The sequence below is a fragment of the Topomyia yanbarensis genome, chromosome 1, assembly GCF_030247195.1.
Source record: "Topomyia yanbarensis strain Yona2022 chromosome 1, ASM3024719v1, whole genome shotgun sequence".
Classification (NCBI taxonomy): domain Eukaryota; kingdom Metazoa; phylum Arthropoda; class Insecta; order Diptera; family Culicidae; genus Topomyia; species Topomyia yanbarensis.
In genome coordinates this window covers 124130558-124156836 of record NC_080670.1, presented here as the reverse complement: position 1 = coordinate 124156836, position 26279 = coordinate 124130558, and the positions used below count along the sequence as shown (strand labels likewise).

Here is a 26279-nt window from a genome sequence, read left to right as displayed (position 1 = left end):
ATTGTTTGCTATATAAAATTTGTTTAAATAGTTCAAAAACTACTTTAAATGAGAATCAACATTAATGATAAAACCTATAAATAGGGGTGTCGCAGCTTTTCTCAAAGCCAGACGTGTGTAAGACGCAGTGCATAACAGACGTGCGTGGTCATGAGAAGCTGCATCGAACGACCAATCAAATCGGCTACCACCGGAGAGAAGAAAAACGTTGGTGGCGGTGAGAAGGCCAAAAAGCCAAAGGCTAAGAAACGCAGTCACTGAAAAGGCGGTAGTAACTTCCACCAAAATTGCCACCAAAATATCGAAGGCTGCAAAGCGTACTCATTCGGTGTGAGCTGCGAAAGGGGAAAGATGTATGTACGCAGTAAAAACAATCGTCGGCAAGATTTGAATTGTTTCAAAAGATTCTCGTCTTGTATCAACATAGTTATCTACAAACCGTCCTTATTAGGACGAATGCAAAATGGAAAAAGAATTTAATTAGAAAGTTTCTATTATTAACTAGTACTAAGTTTGCGCTTGTTAATTCTGTACTTTTACCAGTGAATCATAAGAAAAAAAAATTCTAATCTACAAACCCGAAGGTTTTTGCAAATCCTTCCAAGAAAATCAGTGAATGTGGCAACTCTGCCACTAAGCGAAAGCTACACCAAAACGAATGATGAAAATATTTTCATTTGTCGAACAAAAGGAAAAGGATGGCCTTCCATCTGCATTGTAAAGTCAATAAATAGGAACGCCTCGATTCCAAGCGTGCTCATTCGGATTGAGCTGTGAAAGGGGAAAGATGTATATACGCAGTAAAAACAATCGTCGGCAAGGTTTGAATTGTTTCAAAAGATTCTCGTCTTGTATCATCATAGTTATCTACAAACCGTTCTTATTAGGACGAATGCAAAATGGAAAAAGAATTTGATTAGAAAGTTTCTTTTATTAACTAGTACTAAGTTTGCGCTTGTTAATTCTGTACTTTTACCAGTGAATCATAAGAAAAAAAATTCTAATCTACAAACCCGAACGTTTTTGCAAATCCTTCCAAGAAAATCAGTGAATGTCGCAACTCTGCCACTAAGCGAAAGCTACACCAAAACGAATGATGAAAAGATGGGTTGGTAATGTATATGACATAACAGGGGGGTCGTGACCACACTTCGAAGTTATTTAAAATCTTGCAAAGCATAAATTGACATAATTTCAATGATTAGTCCTATATGAATGAAATGACAAATTTTCAGGTTAACACGACAATAACTGCAATTTATAGAACAATTTTATATCTTTAGTTATCATATATTAACTGTCATCTCTTCCAAAGAACTTAACCCTCTGCTGCCAACCCCGTGGTTTGGCAGGGTTAAGGAGAATCATTGTAAAATGTCCAATACATGATTTTATGTTGTTACCTCCACTAAAACCACTTCAGAACACTCCCACCTGTCATACATGTACATTGTCTGCTTGTTGAAATCATTATATGAAATTATTGACCTGTATTCAACGCGGAGAACTCGGTAATAAAATTGTTTTGCTGAATATACTAACGAACGGGATCCCCAGGAAAATTTCGCTGAGCCCGGTGAATCGAACTTAATGCGTAAAATTTAGTCATTTGAAAGAGATACAAGCAGAATTTTAAGAATATCATCATCGCGGTTATGTCCCGGACATTACCCGCTCCTAGTTTTTCGCTAAGCGTGTTCATTTCTGTACGAAAAAGATTCCGATGGTTGTTTCGAGAGATTTTAACATTGATATTTCAAAGCAAGAAAATTGTTCATTTCATGAATGAATGTCTCAACGAGCTTAGAATCCAGCGCATCCCCTATCAACGCAGACGCCAACAACAAAGGTTCTTTTCAGAACCACCATAATTATTATAAAGAATAACTTGAAACATTCCCACATATTTCATTGAGTATCATTCGATTTGAATTACAAGTCAAACGAGTAGTCACGACACTCCGGTTATGTCCTAGTCATTACCCACCCATCTATTTCCTTTCCCTTTTCACACGCGCACCACGAACAATGAACCTCCACCGTTTTCCCTTTTTTCCCGCGGGAGCCAAAAAACTGCTCCCGACCGTACTCAGTCAACCCTTTTCTCCGACTGCCTATTTTTATTTGCTGTCACCCGTTCTTCCGGGATTTGTTTTCAATCAAATTTTACTGCGACGTTTCGCTTTCAAGCGGGCCGTCAAATGTACAACTCTTGCAGTACACACTAATCTCTTATTCCTCCCATTAAACGTTTAAATTACATATTTTCTGTAACAAACAGCATGTCCCTCAATAGGTATTTATTTCTAAACAATTGAAAGGTAACCGCATTAACTTCAACCCCAAGAAACGGGAAAGTAACGCAAAATTTATCGCGATAGCCGATGAACCGACGATGACGATGAATACGACGATACAATTATCGACGATGACGATGAAGGCAACGATACATTAGCGTTAACGGAGTTTCCGATGACGATACATAATCGTTAACGAGTACCGCCGATAAATTATCGTGAAAAATGTATCGTATTAACAACCCTGCGCCTGCCGGCCTTATGCAGTGGGCTCGCCTGCAGTTGGTTGTGTTTGTTTGTTTAAACATTTTTTCATTTTCAACGGTAAACAGTGTTCTTGGTTGTTACGCTTCTGTTGCTGGCGTTGCTATTGTCTCTGCCAGGAAGTGATCTATTAGATCCCATATTTCCTGGGGCACTTTGTTCATTATAACTTTTCACATGAGTCTTTTCATCGATCCACTTTAATGTTCTACGCAGATTATTGTTGCTCATTTTTAGCTGACATCGCGATGGTCCAATTTATCACTGGCCACTTTTAACTTAATCGCGCGCAGGCCAATTACCTATCACGGTCTGCCATGTAGCAGGTTTGGTTTTAAGGCTCAAGTTACTTTCTTTAAGCATGTGTAAGAATTGAACGCTTGGTAGCATGCGTAGAAAAAATTGTGTACAACTTTGCCGCCGATTTATCCTTATAAAGCATTCATTGAACTCTAAAAGATGAAAATCAGTCGATTTATTAGATTATCAGGATACAAATCACGCAAAATAGTTGGTGGAAAAACAGTTGACCGGGCGGGAAATTTATCGCGATAGCCGATGAACCGACGATGACGATGAATACGACGATACAATTATCGACGATGACGATGAAGGCAACGATACATTAGCGTTAACGGAGTTTCCGATGACGATACATAATCGTTAACGAGTACCGCCGATAAATTATCGTGAAAAATGTATCGTATTAACAACCCTGCGCCTGCCGGCCTTATGCAGTGGGCTCGCCTGCAGTTGGTTGTGTTTGTTTGTTTAAACATTTTTTCATTTTCAACGGTAAACAGTGTTCTTGGTTGTTACGCTTCTGTTGCTGGCGTTGCTATTGTCTCTGCCAGGAAGTGATCTATTAGATCCCATATTTCCTGGGGCACTTTGTTCATTATAACTTTTCACATGAGTCTTTTCATCGATCCACTTTAATGTTCTACGCAGATTATTGTTGCTCATTTTTAGCTGACATCGCGATGGTCCAATTTATCACTGGCCACTTTTATCTTAATCGCGCGCAGGCCAATTACCTATCACGGTCTGCCATGTAGCAGGTTTGGTTTTAAGGCTCAAGTTACTTTCTTTAAGCATGTGTAAGAATTGAACGCTTGGTAGCATGCGTAGAAAAAATTGTGTACAACTTTGCCGCCGATTTATCCTTATAAAGCATTCATTGAACTCTAAAAGATGAAAATCAGTCGATTTATTAGATTATCAGGATACAAATCACGCAAAATAGTTGGTGAAAAACAGTTGACCGGGCGGGATGGTGCTTTTGAAAAAGTGGCTGTGGTTTTTTCACTACGCAGTTGTGTTGTGTGCCCCGGGATAGTGTGGTGGTGTGACGAAAAATCACCGCCACTTTTTCAAAAGCACAATTCCACCCGGTCAATTGTTTTTTCACCAACTATTTTGCCTGAGTTGAATCGACTGATTTTCTTCTTCTAATGCTTTATATGAAAAACCGGTGACAAAGTTGAACGTATTTTTTTCAACGCGTCCAATTCGTGTAGACGCTCACCGAAAGTTTTTTGAACCGTAACTGAGAAGGCTTTTCTGTCTTTTTTCGTTTATTCTTCATAAAGGTTTGGTTTATATACTAGTTACAGAAAGGTTCTGATTCTATACATTATCTATGTGTGAGCGAGACAGCTGGAGTACACATTTTCTAGCCGGTATGTTCAGTGGCATTCATTAAAATTTTTAAACTGATCGTGTATGGATCGCACGCGGAGTAAGTAAGCAGAATGGATACGCGCTGCTTTTTTGCAATTGCTTTCTTTGCATTTTTGGATAAGAGCGTACGGAATGTATCGCTCGACGTGAGTGACTGTTTGTTTATTATCAGTTTTCTAGGGGTGTACATTAGAGTGGGACATGGTTATACGAAAAAAATAAAATTTCGCTCCGAGTAACTTTTTGGGTCCCATTCAGCTCCCAGAATAACTCTGCAAATTTTTAGTTCGATCAGTGAAACTACATTTTTGCGCCCACGGTTTAAAGTTTACATGGGATTTCGTATGGGGAAAACGTCTTTTGCAAATTAATTCTTCCAAGAGTCACCCGTTACCTCCTAAAAAACAATATATGTCTGATTTTTATAGGAAATTTGTCAAGGAAACAAAGTCTAGAAGACCACAAAACGATCTGATGCTTGTGAAAAAAGTTATTAAGCAAAAACCTATTGATGCCCTGAAGATTAATGAAAATTTTACTTTTCATAGCATCACTGCTGCTGACGGTCGAATTATATACAAAATCTTTAATTTTCTCTTATTATTTACAAAAGAAGACTCAATTTATCCCTCAAAACTTTTGCGAAGTGGCCAAAGAGTATAGAAAAATGATTTAGACACATTAAGAGAAGATCAAAACGAAATTGCATATAATTGAACAACCAACAACAGTGGTGCTAGAAAAAATGAATATTTTATCAATCGTTAGAGCATCAATTGGTTTCAGCTTAATAACTTTTTTCTCAAGCGTCAGATCGTTTCGTAGTTTTCGAGACTTTGTTTCTGTGTTAAATTTCCTACAAAAGCCATATAACGGTTTATTTTTAGGAAGCAATGGGCGACCCCTGGAGGAATTATTTTGTGAAAGTTAATTTTCCCATATAAAATCCCATGTAAACTTTAAACAGTGGGCGCAAAAATATAGTTTCAGGGATCAAGCTAAGAATTTGCACAGATGTTCTAGGACCCAAATGGTACCCAAAAAGTTGCTCGGAGCTGGAATCTATTTTTTGTCCCACCCTAGTGTACATAACACGACAAAATATTTCACGAAGATGTTTACGAGTACCTAAACAATAAAATTAAAACATGTATTGAAAAATTCACCACTTTGTGAAAAATGGGGGGGGTCACTTCAGACTGTTTTACTCTTATATAATATAACCTATGTTTACAGAATAATTTTGAGAATAATAACCATGCGCCTTGGCTCTGACCAAGGCTCTCGAAGAGAAATGTATGTTTCGCCGTTTTGTTTTCTTTGATTATAAATCGAATTAAATCGCATTTTAACTAATTTTTACTTCTATCTTGTAGTACTTTAGTCCCACAAAGTGATAATAGCGAACACTCAGTTTGTTTATAATTGTGATTTAAGCCCTAATAAAAGATCTATCACAGACTAACAGACATAACACCATGAGGAAATTTCTTCAAAAAATATTGTTCCGCACATTTTCTCTGAACACTTGCTCCAACTTTTATTCGGGGTCCCAAATACTCATTTGCTAGAGTGTTACAAATCTTCGGCTTGGGAACAATTGTTCACTAGTGTTCTATCCCCCGCATGTCTGTTCATATGCCAGTGGCGCCATCATCATAAATGCGGTCATACAAATATATTTAAAATGTAATGAGAGATGGCGTTTGGTCACGGATTTCTTACAATAATATTTTATTGCGTCTATTACCAACGTTTCGAAGGTCTATGCCTTCATCTTCTGGGCAAAACTACAACTTGAACAATAATTTGAACAATAATTACAAACAACATTCAATTTGCAAACACACAGATTAATTACAACACCAACAATATTATCTTAGTCAAGTTGGTTTCAACATTTAGACGGAAAAAATAACGCACTGATCTACACTGTAATGTCAAAATTAAGTTAGAATTTGATTTGAACTGCAAATTCGTTTTAATTGTGGCAACTTACATAGACGGTCCCCGCACACATCACTAGCAGACTGAGCAATGAAACGTTTCAAAAAGCAAAAGTGTGTGTTGTAAACAGTATCGAGGTATGGAACAGATGGAACAGTATCGACGTATGGAACAGATGGAAGTGGAAACAGCAGTGAGCGAAGTTTATGCTTAATGAGAGAGAGAGTGTAGCACCCCAGAGTATGCTGCATTCAAATTATTAGTGTCGGTTCTGAAATTATTTGTTGAACCATCACTAAAAATGTGGCACATTTCCTAAATCTGTAAAGCTTGTAATCGGTTGTCATGATCTAAAATTGTTGTTTTTGATAGATCAAAGCTGTGCTCATTATCAATGGCATGAATCATTAGCGCTGTCTTTTTAAATTCGTCTACATTGCTTGTATCTCGCTCGCTGCTTGACGATTTGAATTCATTGTACCGTTTCATGAGCGATCGGTGGTCAGACAGGCGCTGTTTGAGTTGTTGTGTAGTTAAACCTATGTAGGAACTGTCACATTCTGAACAGGGTATACGGTAGATTACATTGCGTTTTGAAAGAAGAGGAGTGGGATCTTTCAGCTTTGAAAACAAAATTGCATTGGTTTTGTACATTTGAAACCCAACCTTACATTTTTGTGATTCCTCTGAACGATCCTGGCAAGGGCGGGTGTGAGAGCATCTACGTGGTGGAGAGATCGATATACCGTTTGTTCGCTCTCGGGAGGGCGGTCATTTACTGTGCTGGGATTTTGGTTGACAAATCGATTGATTAGTCGATTTACAAGGGTGCTGGGATAATTGTTATTGCGCAAGTATTCTCGTCCCGTTAGCTTTTTCTGGTTTTCTGTTTTGTGCGTTGATAGTCGAAATACTCTTGCAATGAACCCCATGTATTTAGCTTTTGCGTGAGCGGATTGAGAGAGAGAAAATTTTAAATTCAGCCAGATGCCACCGGCTTTTTGTACCAGTCGGTGAGAATCCTCTGCTCGTCCGTTCTGTAAGTAGGGGTTTGCCCACTACTTGGGTTCTCGTTTGCCAGGCGTACCCTTCTTTTCAGGGCGGCCTAGGTGTTCCTACCGGAATTTCGGATTTTCGTAAAACACAAAAAAGAGAAAAAAAATAAATTAAATAAATTTACCGACTTGTATTCTCCTATTATTCTCCTTTGCTGCACTGTGCGCTGCACGCTGCTCGGCAAAATGCTGCTGGCCACCCTGCTTCGCTCTCCTTGACGTTTAGCTGTGAAGGAGAGCTAGGCTCGTTCGGCTGATCCTTCACAGCGAGAGCGAAAAGGCGTCTTCTGGGTCCTTTATACTTAGCCGAAGAAGCGAGTTGTTCCTTTGCGCTTAGCTTCCTTTTCCGGCGACCCAACACCAAAACACTAGTTCTCGAACCACGGGTCGGAACTTTTGCGGGAATACTCTTCCGCACACTAGAACTGGCTGGATCTGACCAGCGAAAAAACGTCCAAACGGGGCCAAAAAACACACGACATCGTTCACTCACCGTGGCTCGAAGCTTTCTCACTCGACCCAAAACAAACACAAAAAAAATGCACCGCCGCATAGCTGTCATCGCTGTAGCACAGCATAGTCAGACCACTTTTGCAGCGAAAGGAGAGCGGTTACCTAACTAAACCCTATGCTATTTGTTTACAAATACTCAACAAAAATTACTACACCTATCTAGACTAATGAAAACGTTCATGGACTATTATTTAAACGAAATTTACATCAAAAACATGAAAGAGCATAATGCACAGCGGTGAGTTATGTTGCAATAACAATACACTCTACGGAGAGAGTACACACAAATAGGTATATTTCCATCCAGTGCTAAATTGCTACCCTGACGGGTTACAATCTCGCCCACACCGAGTGGAAAAAAATTGGCAACAATTTTTTTTCTAAACCTAACACCGATACAATAATAATGAACGCGAAGCGAGAGGCTGTCAGCCATTGTCATTATTCGGTTATGGGTTGAATCCTAAATCCAATCCGAAAACAAGATTGGTAACAACTCGATATTCCGAAATTTCTGCAAATGACATTGACAATTTTCAATGTTCTAACTTGCAGGGTAACGGTTGTCGGCATTATTTTGTTTGTTTTATCGTCGACTGTCCAGAAATGTCTTACGTGTTCTTACGATACCAGCACTACACACTTATGTGGAGGATTCAATCCAATTACATTCATACAATCCCATTCATTCATCCTCAATCACTGGCCTGCTCGATCATTCACATTCCGATAAGCACTTCGAATTAACCCCAAAACAATTTTATCTAACCACTCACACGGGCATTCATTCACTCTGTTCGATTCCACACTCATACATTCACACATACAATACCGCTTAACACGTCATCGTTTCTCCCACTCACAGACCTTCCGGACAAAAAAAATTTATATTCGTCCCTTTTCGCCTCAAAACGCTTCGTACATTGGAAAAGAAACGTTTGAGAGGGACCAAAGAATGTCTTTCGCATAATTTAAAAATATCGAAATGATTCCCGCTGGAATCAGACGAACCATCCCAGGTTTAACCACAAACCCAAAATTATGCGAAATAAAACTTTATTATTTGATTCGAAATCGAAGATGCAAGGCGCTTTTTAACTCACATCCCCATCTTAGTCGAATCGGGCCACACCTGCATGATAGTGCGAACATCGGGGAAAATGTCAAAATTGATGATGGTGTCATTCATCGATATGATGAATGAATCATCACAAAACGTAAATAAAAACAAAAGAGTTTGCGAAATCGGCGATCGCAAATTATTTTTATTCGCGTTTTTATTTCGTTTTCGTCGGCTCCGAAGTAGTAGTCGCGTAATAGAAGTGTCCCCGGTGAATAGAGGAAAGTTGTTTTTTTTGTGAGATTGTGCTCCAAAGAAGGAGAATTTATGAAATTTTGTGCACCAGTGGGTGCCAGTGTTCCCCATGGAAAGGGGTTTTAGAATAATTTGGTTTGTCGAACATGGCGGAAAGTGATGTATTTGATGCGGCCGGGGCCTTTAAGAACTGCACGGTGTAGAATTTATGTTTTACAGTCGGTGAATTTCACCCCGTCGTTGCAGTGGCAGGCCCCGGGGCATACATTTTGTGTGAATATTTGGTTACCTCACTGCGCGAGTGGGACGCGGAAGAATTATGTTTTGTTTGCTAAACACTGCAGATAGTGTTTGGTTAATGCAACCGTTAACCGCATGACGGTACGATGTAGTGCACTTAGTTTTGTTTTAAGTGGAGAATTCCACCCCACCGTAACCGTCACCGGTGCTAGAGCATATATGTTGTGCGTATGTTTGTTTACCACACTGCGCGAGTGTGGCTCTGAAAAATGCATGAAGCTAAAGAAGAAGCTTCCCGCGGTGGAGTTGATCTTCCCCAATAAAAATAGAGAAGACGGAGAAATGGTTGGTTTTTTTTATTCGGACCAAAGTCCGTGTTGTTACCGTCGGGAACTGACGGCTGCTTTTGGAAAACTCCCAAGTGAGTAATCCATATAAGAGCATACCGTCAGTCCACAGACGGCACGGAAAAGTTTTTATGCTGGTTTAAGGAGATTTGCTGGCCAAACTCCAAGATTTTTACCTGCTAAATCCTCCAGCTCGTAGAAGGATACACCCCTTTTGGTGATAATTTTTGCCGGTAAGTATTGTGGTCCAAGTTTAGCATTGTAAGACTCGAGTGCATTCGACAACTTCATGTTTCGACGGTACACCATTTGTCCCGTTTCAAAAGGTTTGGAGAACTTTCGATGGCGGAAATCCTGCTGAAGTCATCGGCAGATGCCATTTCACACCCGTGTATAATGAAATGAGGACTAAAACCAGTGGAGGAATGAACGGTAGTATTTAGGATGCGCTCCACATCGGTGATGTGGACATCCCAGTTGCGCTGCTCGGTTCGAACATATGCCCGGATTGCAGTATTTATCGAGCGATTTGTTCGCTCCACTGGGTTAGCCTGCGAATGGCGGGAGTTCAGCCAATGTCTGACGTTGACCTTCGAGGTGAAAGTGGAGGCATTGTCGCTCAGCAGAATTTCCGGGCTACCATGGCGATTGAACCACTGTTCGCGTAGTATCGTACAGAGTGACGTACTAGCGATTTTGCGAACTGGGGTTAACATGACGTACTTGCTGAAGACGTCGAGGACGACAAGCAAGTGTTGATTGCCACGTTTGCTTTTTGGAAGAGGACCAATATAGTCCACAGAAACCACTCGCCATGGTGCATTAGTCGCACGCGACTGACTCATTTCGGGCTAGACTGGGACGAAAGGAGCTTTGATTTCCTTGCACGTCCCACATTCTCGAAAAAACTTTCGTACTTCCGATCCCATACGAGGCCAGTAATATTGCAACTACACTTCGTGGATCGTTTTATCGTATCCCACATGAAGCAAATTTTCGTGGGTACGTTGGATCAAATCTTGACGGAACTCGGGTGCTGGGACGAGTTTCCAACTGAACCGCGAGTCGCACGGAACAACTTTCGAGTTGACATACTTGAAAAGTTGATCATTTTCTACTTTGAAGTCGACATAGTCGTCAGGATTTTGGATAACTTTTGACTTCATGGAACAGTACCAGTCTGAGGTGTACAAAGCTGAAACGGCGGCTACGGCCCGGGATAACGCATCTGGAACGACATTGTCCTTGCCTTTTCGGTGCTCAATAGACATGTCGTAGAGTTGCAATTCTAAACTCCAACGACTCAAACGAGAATTGGTTTTGCATTTAGTCTTCAGTATCCATGTAATCGCTTACGAATCAGTGACCAGTCGAAAACTCCCAAGTGAGTAATCCATATAAGAGCATACCGTCAGTCCACAGACGGCACGGAAAAGTTTTTATGCTGGTTTAAGGAGATTTGCTGGCCAAACTCCAAGATTTTTACCTGCTAAATCCTCCAGCTCGTAGAAGGATACACCCCTTTTGGTGATAATTTTTGCCGGTAAGTATTGTGGTCCAAGTTTAGCATTGTAAGACTCGAGTGCATTCGACAACTTCATGTTTCGACGGTACACCATTTGTCCCGTTTCAAAAGGTTTGGAGAACTTTCGATGGCGGAAATCCTGCTGAAGTCATCGGCAGATGCCATTTCACACCCGTGTATAATGAAATGAGGACTAAAACCAGTGGAGGAATGAACGGTAGTATTTAGGATGCGCTCCACATCGGTGATGTGGACATCCCAGTTGCGCTGCTCGGTTCGAACATATGCCCGGATTGCAGTATTTATCGAGCGATTTGTTCGCTCCACTGGGTTAGCCTGCGAATGGCGGGAGTTCAGCCAATGTCTGACGTTGACCTTCGAGGTGAAAGTGGAGGCATTGTCGCTCAGCAGAATTTCCGGGCTACCATGGCGATTGAACCACTGTTCGCGTAGTATCGTACAGAGTGACGTACTAGCGATTTTGCGAACTGGGGTTAACATGACGTACTTGCTGAAGACGTCGAGGACGACAAGCAAGTGTTGATTGCCACGTTTGCTTTTTGGAAGAGGACCAATATAGTCCACAGAAACCACTCGCCATGGTGCATTAGTCGCACGCGACTGACTCATTTCGGGCTAGACTGGGACGAAAGGAGCTTTGATTTCCTTGCACGTCCCACATTCTCGAAAAAACTTTCGTACTTCCGATCCCATACGAGGCCAGTAATATTGCAACTACACTTCGTGGATCGTTTTATCGTATCCCACATGAAGCAAATTTTCGTGGGTACGTTGGATCAAATCTTGACGGAACTCGGGTGCTGGGACGAGTTTCCAACTGAACCGCGAGTCGCACGGAACAACTTTCGAGTTGACATACTTGAAAAGTTGATCATTTTCTACTTTGAAGTCGACATAGTCGTCAGGATTTTGGATAACTTTTGACTTCATGGAACAGTACCAGTCTGAGGTGTACAAAGCTGAAACGGCGGCTACGGCCCGGGATAACGCATCTGGAACGACATTGTCCTTGCCTTTTCGGTGCTCAATAGACATGTCGTAGAGTTGCAATTCTAAACTCCAACGACTCAAACGAGAATTGGTTTTGCATTTAGTCTTCAGTATCCATGTAATCGCTTACGAATCAGTGACCAGTCGAAAATGATAATCTTCCAAGTAACCTCGGAAGTGTTCAACCGCCATTATCACCGCCAGACCTTCCTTCTCAGTTGCATGATAGTTCCTTTGGGGAGTGGTCAGTTTGTGCGAAAAGTATGCAACTACTTTCTCGCCCTCGGGATACTCCTGCACCAGAACAGCAGCGACTGCTACGTCACTAGCGTCTGTCTGAAGGATGAACTCTTTGGAGAAGTCTGGTGGGACTAAAACTGGAGGAGTGACTATAAGTTCCTTAATTTTAAGGAACGCGAGTTCTGCCTCGGAGTTCCATACTAGGGTTGGGAGTACCGGTTTTACCGTTACCGAAAACCGGTAAAACCGTCCAAATATCCTATACCGAAATACCGGTTCTATATAAATAAAAAACCGGTATTTTCGGTAATTTGGTAGGAAGGACTATTTAACCCTTAAATGCGCAATGTTGTTTTAAAACAACATCCTGAAAATCGTCTAAAAATTATTGTATTAACGTGATATAGCTGTTAGACGATTTTCACAAAATTCTAAAACAAATGATTTGCGCCTTTAAGGGTTAACAAAAGGGTTTTATTGTTGCACAGCTTTGAAACGCTTTAAAAAGCTTTTCACTTGGTAGTGCTTTGAAATTAGGTGCCATGCACAGTAAGTTTGCCTGTTTTAGGACTTTTTAATAATGATATAAGCAGGGAAATAGTGCTTATGTAAGCAGCGATAACAACCCGAAACAATCCCACATGTTAAATAAAACTTATCAAAATATGGAGGAACAAGAAAATCTGCAAGACAAAATCAATCAACTCCATATTCCCATACTCCATTTTGTATTCAATTTATTCACACTACTGGCAAATCTGGCAATAGATTTTGCAGTTTTCATCAGCAATACTGCCTCAGGGTACGTTGAAATGAAATTAAAAGAAGATTGTTACAAAGCACTGGTTTTCAAGACAATGCGCAATTTATGCTCAAGCGGTTTCATAAATTGAGTATGAGTGATCGAATGACACTTTTGGATACAGGTATACCTCGATAGTACGTACCCTCGTTAGTACGTACCCTCGATAGTACGTACCCTCGATAGTACGTACATTTTGCCTCGATAGTACGTACACCTACCAACAATTTTTTTTTCGTTTGATTTTGTAAACTTCAACAAAATGCGACACATTTTATATAAGTTTCACGAGTTCCATGTTACTTCTGCATACTTTAGAGAGGTTATGTCAAGGGTTCTGTGCTACTCAGAGTAGTTCTGCAAACTCCAGCAAAGTATTCCAAAGTTTAAGTAAACCATAAATGCATCATGAAATTTTACCTAGTATGAAAAGAATCCTACGAGCTTTATGGACGTCCTACAAGTATCTTGAAAGTCTTATAAATTTTTGGGAGCTTGCTAACTTACAAGAAAATCCTTAGAACTACAGATAATTTGTACGATATTCCTATCATTCATAGTTTTTGTGTCAAACATCAGAGAATCTCAATGAGCTTTAAGGATGACAATTCGCCGGTTATATAAAATTTAGGAAAATACTTCAAACTTCAGAGAATTTTCATGCACTCAAACATTTTACATAAACAGCAGAGTGTTCACGATATTCAAATTTTTCTGAAGACCAAAAATGATTTTAGTAACTTTTAAGGTATACTATATAGAGCAATGATAACACGATTTTTGCTAATTGATTTTCAAATATTATGCACATAAAATGTAAGTGCTGAATTCATTACATTCTAGGAGATACTAAGTTTTGAATGGAATGGGTAAGATTCGGATCAAGTACGCCCAGCGAATTTGATGGAGACTAATATGACTTACAGATCTGGACAAACACAGCTAAACGAGCCTTTTTCCTTCTATACTTCTTTTGTGAAACTTGTACGAGCAATTAAAGGAAGAATTCAACATATTGGCATGGTTCAAGGATTAAGGCATGACAGGGAACTATGCTTGGAGGGATTCCATGAGAAACCGGCCTACCGCAAAATATGACCATCGTAGATTCGAACGAAACTTTGCAGGTGTGTTCGGTGTATGAATCTCCATGATATTCTCTGGCAATTGGAATATTTTGATACAAGAGCAGTTTTTCAAAAGGGCGTAAACGTTTCTACGTGTATAAATTACATTTTTTTTGTTCGTTCACTGTATTTTATACAGAAAAACTATCTGAGAACGAGTTACAGGGTATAAATACTTCTATCCAAAAAAAAAATATACACTGAAAAAAATGTTGTGTCATTTTTCAAAAAAAACAAAAATTTATGTTATAAATTTAAATTGCAAAAAAACCCATTTTTTTAATTTTTCTATTTTGTCTACGAAAACCTAAAGAGAAAAGAAACATTTTGAATGTGATTGCATGATGGAGAACTTATCGGTAAAAAAGTTTTTCTAACAATAACTTCATACATGTTTTAAAATTTCATACTAATTGACATACAAAATTGTAATTTTATCACAGAATATAATTCTAAGAATCATTTAAAATCAAAATGTATTTAACAAAAATCTTCCAAAATCCGATAGTTTTCGAGATATTTGGAATTTTGCTCCATCAAAAACAATTAATTCCTGTAATTATGCTCTTTTCAAAAGTTATTCGCGTTACCCCATCATAAAATGTCAAAAATCTAATGTTTATCGTTTTAAAAACGTAAAAGCAATTTTTTTAGTGTATTTGGATCATGAAGAAGCTTTCAATAAAAAAGTTTTCTTAACAACAACTTTTGACATTTTTATAATTCATACTATTTGCAGTCAAAAATACAATTTTCTTTTTGAATATGATTCTAAACGCCATTTTATATCGAAATGGTCATAACATAACATATTGTAAATTTCTGAAATGTAGTATTTCTCGAGATATTTTAACTTTTGTTTTAACAACACAAAATTTCTGAAATGTAGTATTTCTCGAGATATTTTAACTTTTGTTTTAACAACATAATTATTTTGTTTTATTACGACCTTTTCATAAGTTATTCGCGTTTCTCCATCAACAATAATAGGTTTTTCAAAAGGCCCATAAACTTTCCTACAACTTTTCCTTTGACATCAAGGCGATATTGTAAACCATTTGAAAGCTACATGAAAGTAACCGAAATATTATTTAACCATAGGGTCTGATGATTAAACTATATAGTTGAATCATATTTTGGTTGCTTTCATGTAACTTTCAAAAGATTTACAATATCGCCTTGATGTCAAAGAAAAAGTTGCAGGAAAGTTTATGGGCCTTTTTAAAAACCTATTATTGTAGAAGGAGAAACGCGAATAACTTATGAAAAGGTCGTAATAAAACAAAATAATTGTGTTGTTAAAACAAAAGTTAAAATATCTCGAGAACTACTACATTTCAGAAAATTTTTGTTACGAGCATTTCGATTTAAAATGGCGTATAGAACCATATTCAAAAAGAAAATTGTATTTTTGACTGCAAATAGTATAAATTATAAAAATATGTCAAAAGTTGTTGTTAGGAAAACTTTTTTATTGAATGCTTCTCCATGATCCAAATACACTGAAAAAGTTGCATTTACGTTTTTAAAACGATAAACATTAGATGTGTGTGGATGTTTAACGACTGTGAAGATTGATTTTCTGGTAACGAGTTTCGGCTTAGCAGTCAATAAAACAGCAAAAACGACGTATTGCTTCAATATCCGACGGTTTCGGTGATTTATTTCACCTTTTTCAAGGAATCTATATTGATATAGTATGTCAAGATTTGTTTTAAATATGTCCGATTTGTCTGTGAAACTGTACTTACAGAAACTATCCGTTTTTTGTTGTATGTGTGTGTGTATGTCTAACATTCGTTGTCTAGTGTGTTTATTTTATAATGGCGTCCAATAGTGGCTATTTGTGAAAATTAAAAACTATAACTTGAATTGGTCAAAATCTGTCTGTGTACTTACTGCATCTGTGTCAATAATTTTTCGCACTTCACTGTAAAAAAGCTTCCTCGCTAATCTAGTATTTAAAAAAAGCTTGGTTTGAATATTCTACCGTGTACTAGTTCAGAGCTTGGTTTTTTATCTTTTCCCTTTTCGATTACTATTTTGTTTTGACAGGTTTGGCTGGATGGGTCTGTGCGTGTGTGATGTCATGAGGTTATAATGGTAGCGGTTGTTGTCAGTTTTCTTCTATGTTTGTTTTGGTTTTTTAGAGTGTGTATTATTCCAGCATATATTGCATTTAAACCTTCAGTGTCTGTTCGTTTGTTAATGCTGGTGGTTGCTATGTGACAAACTTCAATAAACGGTAGTGCATGTTTTTTGTGGTGGCGGTCTACAATTATTGTGTTTTTTAGGTCAAACTTGTGGTCCTGTGTGATGCTATGGTGTAATAGTGCAGTTTTTTCCATTAGAGCTGCGATTTGTGGGTCGGTGACGGTGTATCCTTCTTGTTTGTATTTTCCCAGTGCATTGTAGGTTTTTTCGCAATTTAATTTTTTAACAGAAATTTTTATTTTGTTGAAAAATGACACAACATTTTTTTCAGTATATATTTTTTTCGCACAGAAGTATTCATTCCCTGTAACTCGTTCTCAGATAGTTTTGCTGTATAAAATACGGTAATCGAACAAAAAAAATTGAAATTCATACACGTGGGAACGTTTACACCCTTTTGAAAAGTTGCTCTTGAGTCAAAATAATCTTATTACCTGTGGAAAATGTTTAGTCTTCCATGCCGGTGAAATGTGTAAAGTTTCATCGGTCACGATTTTAAAGGTTTTCGGACGGATCTTCGTGGAATATCTTTAAGCTCATATGTTGTCATAAAATATATTATAATATCCGTTTTGCGACCAAAAAAATAAAGGAATAGAAAAACAATATGTTCTTAATGGCATCGCGCTCGCGGAATTGCTACTAAATTCCAATAATTTATCAATAACTCTCGAATATCCTGCAATATTCAGAGGCATCTTATTACTTTCGGTTTTACATTTTTACATTTCTTTTAAAAGAAATGTATAGAATTCGCTCAAACTTTCAAGATTTTTTCCGAGGCCCGGAGGGCCGAGTTCTATGTACCATTCGACTCAGCTCGACGATTTGGGACAATGTCTGTGTGTGTGTGTGTCCGTGTGTGTATGTATGTAACGGACAAATTCTCATTCGTGTTTCTCAGCAATGGCTGAACCGATCTTATCCAAACCAATTTTAAATGAAAGAACTAAAAAACAGTAAGAATGCTATTAATTTGTTTTTTATTCTGATGTTTATTTTCCAAGATATGAATGTTTGAATGCGTAAAAATGGCGTTTTTGCAGTTTTTTTGAATTATCTGCCGAAATAGATTAAAGATTAACAATTGATATGTTTTTAGACAGCTTTAACGAATACCTTTCAAGCAAGCTATAGATTGTTGAAATCGGACTACACTCAGGTTTTTTTTACGCAGGGGATACGAGCCGCGTAAATGAAAACCGCGTAAATTTCAAAATCCGCGTAAATGAAAACCGCGTAAATTTCAAAATCCGCGTAAATGAAAACCGCGTAAATTTCAAAATCCGCGTAAATGAAGACCACTTAAATTTAAGAATCCGCGATAAAGGGAACCTCATTGATGGATACCGCGTAAATTCCAAAATCCGCGTAAATGAAAACCGCGTAAATTTCAAAAACCGCGTAAATGAAAACCGCGTAAATTTCAAAATCCGCGTGAATGAAAATCGCGTAAATTTCAAAATCCGTGTAAATGAAAACCGCGTAAATTTCAAAATCCGCGTAAAAAAAATCGCGTAAAAAATACCGAGCAAAAAAAACCGCGTAAAAAAACTTGAGTGTATTATCAAAAGAGATATTTAACATTAAATGCGGACGAAAGATTTTTATCATTTCCCATTGCCAGAAATATGACCAAAAACATGTAATCTATTATTAACGCCAAAACGGCTTATTTTAGGTCAATAGTATCTTCGGAGAATTTAATGGAGGCAATATGCCCTTTCTTTTGGTATTGTGTTTTTGCTGATTAATCCCCCTATGAGTGAGATATTTTCACAAATTTTCTTGGAAGTGATTATATCGAAATGATGCCTTCAGCAAATTTGTAGCTCTTACTTTTGCGAATAACTTTACTGAAGACTTCAAATATCTATTTTGAATACTTTAAAAGTTATGGCTTGTTGTTTGTTGATTATTCTTTGTCGGCTATTTATTGTTCAATATAGTAATAATCCATTGAAATAAGCCAAACATTATTTCGATAAAACGAATTTTGTATTTCATTTTGCTATCTACAACCGCTAGAAATAATCACCGAACACTTCCATGTTGTCTGGAAGGAACTTGATAACTTATCAGTACAAAAATGTTCATTTGTGCGAACCTTCTGACTGCAATTTTTCTAACTTATGACCATCGAATCGATCTGAAACATATCGGAAAATGAAAAGCTATATAAATAACTGCAAGCAACGGCGTAGCCAAGAGAAGATATCGGGGTTTAACACCATACAACCTCCCCCCCCTCCACCCCACCACACCCAAAAAAATATTGGATTGACGTTGAAAATTTATTGATGCAGACTGATTTAATTCAATATTACAATAACCCCCCCCCCCTCCACCCCACCACACCCAAAAAAATATTGGATTGAAGTTGAAAATTTATTGATGCAGACTGATTTAATTCAATATTACAATAACAATTATCTGATCCGTAGATTGATAACCTGTTGTTGTAAACATCATGAGGACTTTTGATAAATTATCGTAATGGGGTCCTGATATGTAACTGATCTATTGGTCTTGATTTCACAGTTGTCTAATTGCATCAATATCAAATTCCTGCCTGAAAACATTCCAATAGAAAATTCCAGAGTTCTGTAATCAATCATAATCCTCAGATTTATTTTCAAATTGATCTCGTTTTTGTAGAGATGTACTGTAATAAGGGTCTTTATTTAATAGGAAACGAAGTTAAAATTGATTTAATGTCTATGAAACATAGAACTGCTCATTAAAAAAATGCATAACTTTCAACATTTGCTAAAAATGTTTTTGCCTTTCTCATTCACTCTAAAATTCGTAAATCTAATCCCGACCCGGAGAGCCGAGTGTCATATGCCAATCGACTGAGTTCGTCGAGATCGGAAAATGTCTGTGTGTGTATGTGGAAAAAATGTGACCTCTGTTTCTCAGAGATGGCTGGACCGATTTGCACAAAATTAGTCTCAAATGAAAGGTACAACCTTCTCATCGGCTGCTATTGAATTTTTTTTATTGATTGGACTTCCGGTTCCGGAGTTACGAGTTGAAGAGTGCAATGACACAGCAAATTCCCATATAAACTGAAATGAAAAATTTTCTAAATCAAATTTGTAATTTTGATGCCAAATGACTTTAAAATGCATGAAACATTGAGATGTTTGACAAAAATTGACTTTTTTGGACTTTGGTACATTTTTGCCTTTCTCATATAGAAAGGTTATGCAATCACTCTAAAAATCGTCAATCATACCGGCCCGGAGGGAGTATGCAGTGAGGGTTGCTACTTTAAAATTAAAACTAGTTTAAAATTTCTTAACAAGTTGAAAATTTTCGGCAGGACCTGGACCTCCCGGATCTTTCTACATGATCCGCCGCTGGTTTCAAGCGATGTTTCAGTATCACATAGTATCTCAAGATCGTGGCTGTCGATCCGTTGTATGTATGTGCAAATCGTACTGCACATGTAATATTCATTTCCACCATTGTATTGAACATAACCAGCCATGGAATCGTAGTCTGGACAAATGAGAAAAGCACAATTGCACCACTAGGTGGATTAAAATTGGTTTTTGTTTTGGGAATGCGTCGAGTTGAGACGAAAACGTAATATGATTAATAACGAGGATAACACTTTCCGAATGTAGAGGGAAATTTATGAAAAATGACGATAATTTTTAATAATAATTTTGACGGTATATCGTCCAAGAAGTATTTATGGTGAATTTTCTCAGGTTAATATACATGACTACAACAAAGTCTCAACAAATTCGCTAAAGACACGAACTCTGTTACTATTTTCTGAAAAATTAATTCTGCATAATTTTAAAACTTCAAAAATTAAGGTTTCGGAATTATGCCGTTTGGACAGTAAGATCGATTTTCACCAAACCCCCACCAAACCGAGTTTCTGGCTACGCCGCTGACTTCAAGTAAGTAGAAATAAAGTCGTTCTACACTCGTTCACAAGAAACTTCTTCGAATGCTGAGTATCTATTATAATACATTGAAACCCCGATTTTATCAGCCAAATATGAACATATGTTTGATCGGCTCTAGCAGACGAACAAGACTGAATTCGAGTAAATCCTTTCTTGTACATGTTTTCCTTATCATGAAGATGGAAATATGCAAAAATAAAAAGTTCATCATAATCAGAAATAGTTATCAGACTACATCAAGGGACGGGAAGAATATTTTAACAGCTTCAGTTCAGAAGAAAAAAATTGCCCGATTTAGTCAATGTCCCCATTTTGTCAGCCTAAAATACACCATGAGATTGATAAAAATGGGTCTGTGTTTCACATTAATAGGTACATTCCATTTTTGGGGATTTTTTATTGCATCGAACTACAACAATTTTTAGGTAGCTTTCAAGGGTTATTTTATAGATTTCTTCCAAAATTTGGCGAACTTATTCCAATTCGTATACCAATTAATTGGTATACTTAAGGGTTTATATGTTGCAGATAGAGAAAATACTGAAATTTTCAGCTTTTTTCCTACACAATATTACGAAAGCTTATTAAACAATTTTTTTTTTAAAAAGTTTGTGAAAATTATAAACTATTTGAAATTCTTTAATAGTTTAATTTTTTATTTAACCGTGATTTTTTAATAAATAGTGACTTCACAACGTAGTCTATTTTTCATGGCTTGCGGTGAGCACGATCTCTCGAATTGCTGAACTGAAAATTATGGAATAGAAATTAATTTTTAGTATTCTTCACAGATTTAACTCGCCGCGCAGATAGCTCTGAATTAGACCCGCTGGTGCCCTAAGACGATTTCGCTAGATTTTCAGAGCACTGTGCACCCAGTGCATTAACGCAAGTGACGGAAGGTTATCGAAAAGTTTCGTGAAAATTCCAGTAATGATGATGATTTTTCCAAACGGTTCGTTTTCGAGAGGTTTTTATTTGTTCTTTGGTATTAGGATTAGCGATAATAATTCAAATCAAGGATACTACTGGGAAGTCACCTTTAGAAAAAGTCGATGTCGAAGTAAAATTTGGAACTATACACGCATGCACTTCAGAGATAGCGTGATATCGGGAGCTGCGATTTCATTTCAACGCTTTTTTGTGAAAAGGGCGATACTTACAAATGTAAACATAAGGCTTTTTTCATATATGCGAAAGAGGGCTTTGAATCGCAACAAATTAACCTAAAAATTTTGATTCTACGATATTGCTTTCTTAAACTACAGCAAAAAATACAGCAAGCGAAACTGTATTTTTGTTTGTTTAATTAAAGTGTCGCCCTCCACGCTCCATGCAAACAATCAGTGCGATACTTTTTTTGCTAGCAGTTTAGAGGCGAAACTGTTTTTTTTGTATTTTTTAGGATTATCAAGTTGATACCAGCTGTAAATAGTAACAATGATCGCTATTGAAAAAACACGGACGAAATCGGTGGTGTAAAACGGTAGTTATTGTAAAAAACGTAAGGGCGACACTTCAATGCTGATAGGTGGGAAAGAAAAAGTAAACAATCGGCAAAGGGGCGATACTATCATTTTGTCAATTTCAATAGCAAAAACAATTTTTTTTTTTGGGTTTCGATCACTGAATCATGCAATCTAGAATATAAAACACAATAGTTCTTAAATAGGAAATAAAACCAAGTCTGGAAATATTCACTGTTGATTTTCTTTGAATGGTGTCAATGCTAGTATCGCCCTTTTCAAGAAAAAGCGTTGATTTCTTAGTTCTCAGTCGCGTTGGAAATTTGAGTAAAGTATATACTTCAAATCGATTAAAAAAATCGTTTTTTTGGCTCAGTACAATATATAACCCCTTTAGGAAAATTCAGTTTTCCCACCACAATTTAGATATTTTATTAACAGAGCATTAGCAATAATTCGTTGGTATGTCTGTTTTATGGGCCATTTTTTCGCTTTCCCATTGATTTGGTTTGAGATTTCTAGCACTGATGTTGTCCTATGCTGATTTGAGCGATTCTCTGAGTCCTGCCACTATCCCATCTAGTATGTGTTATCAAAAACATCGCGAAGCATCAAGTTCTAAATGTTCTCAAACGATATAATATCCGAAGAGAGTGATAAGAGTTATAAGAAATGTCTCATCACACTGTTAGGTGGATTAAAAGCGTTTTTATTACAAATTCAGAATATTTCATGCGAAATTCAGACAAATAGTACGTAGTCAAGGAACTGAATAAGTCCGAGGAAATGCTTTTACATGCCATTTACAACCATTCTGGTTGTAGCAAACCGTTCTTCCAAGTACCCAGTGATTGAACAGTTTATCACTAATATGGGGATTAATTCAGTGATAAATCTTATTTTTGTAAGTTTTCATGCAATATTAAACATAAAAAGTAATATTTTGAAATTTATTTTTGTGATTCGATAGTACGTACGTTTTGATAGTACGTACACTAAACGAAGCGAAGATGTACGTACTATCGAGGTATACCTGTACCAGTGACAAATTTGACCTTGATCAACCTGACCTATAGCGTTTTCGTTTTCGATAGGCTGAAACCCGTTCCAATTTATGGTAAACATCACCTTCACGTCCGAGCATTTGGGTAACCAGAAAACAATAACTTCAGGTCTGATTTTCTATGTATTTGTTTTTAAAATCTCGGAACGCTTACTGCATCTAGCTAATCAATGTGCTTTTTGGACTGATAAGCGACACTTTGCACTGTTAGGTGGATTAAAAGCGTTTTTTATTGCAAATTCAGAATATTTCATGCGAAATTCAGACAAATAGTACGTAGTCAAGGAACTGAATAAGTCCAAGGAAATGCTTTTACATGCCATTTTCAACCATTCTGGTTGTAGCAAACCGTTCTTCCAAGTACCCAGTGATTGAACAGTTTATCACTAATATGGGGATTAATTCAGTGATAAATCTTATTTTTGTAAGTTTTCATGCAATATTAAACATAAAAAGTAATATTTTGAAATTTATTTTTGTGATTCGATAGTACGTACGTTTCGATAGTACGTACACTAAACGAAGCGAAGATGTACGTACTATCGAGGTATACCTGTACCAGTGACAAATTTGACCTTGATCAACCTGACCTATAGCGTTTTCGTTTTCGATAGGCTGAAACCCGTTCCAATTTATGGTAAACATCACCTTCACGTCCGAGCATTTGGGTAACCAGAAAACAATGACTTCAGGTCTGATTTTCTATGTATTTGTTTTTAAAATCTCGGAACGCTTACTGCATCTAGCTAATCAATGTGCTTTTTGGACTGATAAACGACACTTTGCATAATACGATACACAAACCAGATGCTGAATCACAAATCAAAATTTCTAACCCTTTTTGCGAACCCAGGTGAGCTGCGCATAAGGCAATCGATTTACCAACTACGCTATCCCCGCCCCTTAATGTGGACTTAAAAAAGATTTTAATACCATAAGAGTAATCAAATCAACATTCATAAAGCTTATTCGATATTGGAGTACTGTAAGAACCAATCATGTTCTCTGTTAAATGATCAAATGCCCAATTGGCTTTGTACGTTGAGCGATTGTTTTGTTAACACAGTTTGTTTTTTTTTTTTTAAAATACCGGTTTTTACCGGTTTTTTTCATTTTCAATACCGAAAATAGCGGTTTTTTTAAATCCTCCGGTTTTCCCAATCCTATTCCAAACGAAGCTCTTGGTTTTTGTTTTGAGCAGATCGATCAAGGGAGCTGTTACCTCACTGAACCGATCGATGAAATGGCGGTAATAACCGCACATACCGAGGAAACGACGAAGTTTCGTAACGGTAACCGGTCTCGTAGTCGATAATCGGTTGAATTTTGTCAGGATTGACCTTGAGTCCGTCCCGATTCAACAAATAACCAAGAAACTTTTGTTCCAAAACGGGATTTTTCCAAATTGATGGTTAGGTTGGCTCTTGCTAGACAATCGGCCACTGCTTTGAGCAACGTATGTGATGCTCGAACGTTTCGCTTACCACGATGGTGTCATCTAGGTAGACGAAAACGTAAGGTTCCCATTTACCTCGTCCAAGAACCTGGTCCATCAGTCGCGCCAGAGTAGCGGGGCTGTTGACGAGACCAAATGGTAGACGAGTAAATTGGAACATACCCCTGCCGGAAACACTGAAAGCAGTATATTTGCGACGATCTTCCCAGACCTTAGACAGTTTCTTTGGACTCATGTGGTAAGGATATCGGTAAACGGGTGCCGCACCTTGGAATTCATCTTTGATGACAATCCTGTGCTCTGTGAACGAAGTTGGACTTAGCTTTCCGGGTTCTACTGCCTGGAAACACTTCTTTACTTCTTCTACGCGAGCTAACTGTTCCGAAGTGAGTATCGACTCACGCGGTACTTCATCTTCTTCATCGTCTTCTGATTCCTGACCTGAGTTCAACAGAGCACAGTTTTGTATCTCAGGAGAAATCCCAAAGGCGCGCCAAAAGTCCATACCTAGCGTAGAATTGACGGCCAGATGCTCTACTATAAGAGTGCATAGGACCTTCGTCACATTTTGAAAAGTATACGGGAGATACGCTTGTCCAAGGATTGGTAAGGATTGACCATTTGCAGAACGTAGTTCGAATGGTCGTTCCAACCTTTTCAAGGGACTTTTCGAAAACTTTCGGTATAGCTTTTTAGTTATAATAGTGGCGTTACTACCACTGTCGAGCAAGGCTTTGAAGGATTTGCCGTACACTGCGACAATTGCAAATGGACGGTTATCGAACGGGTCGTCAAGGACGATGGTTTCGACAGACAACGAATTATCATAGTCCTCATCACGAGCCGGTCGTAAATCTGGGGATTAATTGTTAGTTGTTTGGAGCGCTGCCAACTTCGACTTCAGTTGGTTCTGATCCCGTTTTTTAGGCAGTAAGGGGAACGAGAAATATCAAATCCTTTAAACCCACACACGATACAGAAGACCCGCTTTGGTTTCCGGCATTCCTCATATTCATGTCCTTTGTCTCCACAATTGTAGCAGACGCCGAGCACGGGAGGACGATGCTTTTCCACCAAATACTCCAGACAGATTACAGGTTTCTGGGGTGGTTCGACTTGTTTCTGATTTTGACTGTTTCCCTTGAGATTCTTGCCGTCCTGATTTCCTTGCTGTTTCTTTTTCTAGTTGTCAGGAGGCTTGCTTGAATCAAGAACTGCCGGTTTGGCATTCTTGTTCCAAAACGTTTTGGATTTTGTGTTGCCGTTATTCTGTCCACCTCCCTTTTGGTTTTGGTTATTTTGTTCTTGCTTGTTTTGTGGTGGATTATCAGAATAAGCAGCAACTTCCCGAGAAGAACCGAAAACTTTTTGATAAATCGGCGTCTTGGAGGCGTCGATCGATTTACTGAGACTCATCAATTCTGAGAGCGTGTTCACTGGCATGAGAATCAGCATTTGTTTATAGTCGGCTTTCAGGTTCCGCTTGAGCACGTTGAGTTTTTCGCTCGGTGCCATTGGAACCGTCATAGCACGAAATATTTTCTCCATTTCCAGGAAATATTCCTGGAAAGATTCTTTGCGCATCTGCCGGCGCTGGAGAGCCTTCATCTTGAGCGTAGCATCAAGTTCAGGATGTACAAAATTTACCTTGAGTTCGCAAACAAGATGGTTCCAGTTAAACAACCGGTTTTGCGCACGCATAGCCTGATACCAGGCCAAAGCATTGCTAGCGAACAAATGCATCGCAGAATTGAAAAGTTCGTCTTCGCACATTTGTTCACACGC

General features: G+C 38.0%; 1 protein-coding gene across 4 annotated transcripts in view; it reads left to right on the top strand.

Moving 5' to 3' along the window:
- The window catches only part of LOC131684352 (protein ovarian tumor locus-like), a 1641868-nt gene that overhangs the window by 103696 nt on the left and 1511893 nt on the right, over positions 1–26279 (top strand). The gene's annotated exons all lie outside the window — the stretch shown is intronic.